Consider the following 3,925-nt stretch of genomic DNA (forward strand, 5'->3'; position numbering starts at 1 on the left):
CAGATGTTTTTAAGGATCAAATGAGCTTGTGTACATAAGGCACACAAGAGGGAGTCTGGCATGCCGTGGACACGATAAATATTAGCCATCACTTTGGATCATGTCAGAGAGATGGTGGCTGCGACTCCACCATGGGGATATTGATTTCTAGTTAGAGGCTTCAAGACTCCAATGCCCAAAATAAGAGTGGATCTCAGGCATGACGGAGGGTCAGTGAGAAAAGGTATTTTGAGGTTTATAACACCATGATGCCAGCCAGTAACTGTGGGTGCTCGTGAGGTGACACACTGGGGCCCCAGGACCCTGGGTGTTATCTACGTAGCGTGCATTGGGGGCCTGGTCTGGGTGTCTGCTGTGTTCTCCTTCTCCACAAATGTCTTTTTAGTGGCCGGCTTGGCCTGAGGGGGCTAATCTATGTTCTCACTTGCCAGATGAGCAAAGACTTTCAGTGGGGGAGGGGACTTACACAGCAGCGAAACTTCGAGAGCTGGTCCAGGGAGTAGGTTCGCAAGTGAAATTGGGATAGTATGTTTTCTGTCTAACTTCTCTGTCCTTGAAGATCCGGAGAAGCAGGCATGTCAGCCATAGCCCTGCCTCCTCGCTGACCCCTCTTCCCCCATTTGAATTCCATGGTGGTCCCCTTCCCCGCCCCCGGACAGAGATGATGAAGCCGCAGATTCCCCAGGATGACGATGGCATCACACTTTCCCTTTCCAAGCCAGGCTGAGGAAAAGGATGCTCTGAGTCATGGCTCTGCCTGTCCCTGACCAGGCTGGCCCAGGGCCCTCCCTTGTGCGAAGAGCCAAGAAGGCAGTTTCAGACTTTCCTGCCACATCACCGGCCCCTGTGTCTGTCCTTGATCCACAGATTGCCAGAGGCTCTCAGCTGGTGAGGGCTCGGTCTGCACTTCTGCGTCCCCTCCTCAGGGCAGCCCCAGGAGACGCAGCCACCTACAGATAAGGAAACTGTAAACAGATGAGACGAAATACCGTGCCTGGGGTCCTCCAGCAGGGAGCAGTGGGGCCAGGATGTCAACCCTGCAGTCTGAAACATTGCCCAGGCCGCCCTCCCTGCACTCTGGCCAGCATCAGCTCATCTCATGGGGACAGCATGCCCAGTGGGGACAGGATTTTGTGGGTCAGGAATTCAGGAAGGGCTCAGTTGGGTGGTTCTTGCTAGGAGCTCTTCTCCAGGTGCTTTCAAATGTCCTCAGATGTTGAATGGGCATCTAAGATGTCACACATGCATGGTGTCCCCTGGACACCACCCAGGACTGTGCACTGAGTGTGGCTGGGAATTTTCACCACATGGTATTTAGGTTCACCTTCCATGGTGAGTCTCCGGAGGGACCCAAGAGGAAGCACCAGCCCTCCTGTGACCTGTTCTCTGGCCTTGGCTGTGGTCACCTGGGAGCACTCTCATCCCTCCCCGGTATGTGTGTGTGTGGAGGGTTGGGGAACAACCCTCTCTCTGGAGCTCCACTACCTCTTCCCATGAGAATCATAACATTCTTCAAAAGTACTGTGCTGAGCAATGATAATGAAGATAATGTCTAACATTTCTGGAGAACTTCTTAATAGAAATGGCCAAGGGCTAAGAACTTTATACTATTTCTTCTTCTTTAATTCTCTGTGAAGTGATTATTTCCTGTCCAAGAGGCAGAACGATTGGTCCAAGATGATCTAATTAATAAGTGAGGGAAGCAGTGTACAAATATGGATTTTTAAGGGGATTTGCTGCAAGGAGTTGGGAATTGGCTCACAGGATTGTGAGGACTGACTCAGCAAATCTGAGGCTCATGCAATGGGCAGACAGGAAGTAGGTCAGGAGCTGGAACCCCGTTGGCATAAGCCACAGTGGCGTCACCCCTGGGTGGGCAGAACATTCTCTCCCTCTCTCCCTCTGTCTCTGTGTCTATGTCTGTTTCTCTCTGTCTCAACTTAAGCCCTTTTCTGAAGGCATCTAACATCCACCACATGCCCGGAAATCAGAAGTCTATGTCTTCCGAAGCACTGTTGCAATGCTCCAGATTACTTTCCAGACATCTGTCCATGCCAGGGTCATACCACCAGGCTGCATGTGAGGTTTTCAACACTTTTATCTGGTGGTGGGCCTATTATTCCCATTCACAGATGAGAGAACAGACTCAGGAAAGCCAAGAGGCCCACTCTACTGGAAAGCTGCAGAGCTGGACTTCACAGCCAGTTCCCTCAAGAAGCAAAGGTGCAGATGCTCTTAGGATTGGTTCAGACTAATCCCAGAGGTGAGCTTTGGGACCATGAAACACAATGGAGCCCTAGCTCCCCTACCATACAGTGTCCTCCTGGCCCAGGAGCTGACCGTGGCCCGCTCTTCTCTGCACTGGGCACCTGTGTATGGCCACGAATGAGTAAGGAGGTCCTGCATGCTTTTGAATTTTACAAAAGCACAATCTAAGTGTATCTGTAGTTTGTGACTTGCTTCTTTCATTCGTCACTAATTTGTGTGTTCATTAGCTTTCTTCTAAGATGTCACCACTGTCATCGCCCTGTGTTACTGTTGATAGAAATTTGTGTTATTTCCGGCTGGGAGCACTTAAACAGAGTGCAGCTGGGTTCCATCTTCTGCAGATCTACCACGGCACCTGGACATGGGTTTCTCCAAGGTGTACACCTAGGAATGGACTGACTCATTCACAGGGTGTACCCAGCTCCCACGTCCAAACAGTTCTTAACGCCTTCTCCAAGAGATGTCCTGGTCAGTATGGTTCCATCTACTGTGTTACAATCAGCATCCAGGTGACTTCTATTCATTGGTTCAGTTTGTGTCCTCAGACTCCCAAGATCCTTTCCATCCCAACTCTCCTTCCCCACAGAGAGCAGAGCACCCAGAGCATAAAAGGTGCTTAACAAAAATCTGTTGCATGAACCAATGGAGGAGTCTGATTTGAAAGTAGTGTGTCCACTCTCTTCTTGTCTTTGATGTTCCAATTCTTTCAACTAGAGCTATGTTAGCTAATGAGGTATCTTCCTGTGAATGAGGTAAGACACCCCCTCTGGGCAAATTGCAGAAAGCCACCCCCTCTACTAGAAGCAGTAGTTCATAGCCTGACTAGCCAGCTGCAGGCTGCCTTCAGCCCTCTTGGCCTGATGCCCCAGTAAGTACACACTTGGCTATAGTGCTGAACAACTGTCCCGTGATCTTTGTGTCCATTCCAACAATCAGTGTTCCTCAAATGGCAACACCCAGAAGGTAACATAGCATGCCAAATCTTCCCAGTGCCCAAGAAAGCAAATTTTCTAAACCACGAATATAGGAACATGGAATTTAAGAGTAATAGGAGACTTTGGTTCATTCATGTATTTTAAGGAAATGACAGCCATGGACAAATCCAGCCAAGGACTCCCTGAGCCCATATTTAAGGCTGAGCTCAGTTCTAAACACTGGAACCCCACTCCGGCTTCCTGCAGTCTCAGGCCACACAGTAACACACAGCTCCAAGAAGACATTGTCACATCATGGCCCCCACTGCAAGAACACTGCATCTCCTGGTGCATGATTTCCAGAAGATAACTTGACTCAGACTCAGTGGTTTGGAATTAACCTGGTCAGGTCACCCCTCTAAGCAGCACAGCAAATGCCATGCTCTCGGGCAGTCTCTGGGCTGGTTGGGGCTGCGGAGTGTTGGTGAGCTTGGGCGGAGCTTCTTAGCAAACAAAGGACAGGCAGGGCAGCCCGAAGTTCACCCGTGCTCTCTAAAACGGCCTCTTATTGCTACATAATGTAGGTTTATGGCAAAGCCTGGGCTGCCCTCCCACGCCTCCTATCAAATTATTTCTTTTTATTATGCTCATTTTATTGATGATGTCATGACATGGCCCATCAACCCTTAATTAAAACCATGGCTGCAACCTTCACTTCCTTTAAACCGTGAAAGCCAGGGCTC

This window comes from Canis aureus, chromosome 3 (assembly GCF_053574225.1).
Source record: "Canis aureus isolate CA01 chromosome 3, VMU_Caureus_v.1.0, whole genome shotgun sequence".
Classification (NCBI taxonomy): Eukaryota; Metazoa; Chordata; class Mammalia; order Carnivora; family Canidae; genus Canis; species Canis aureus.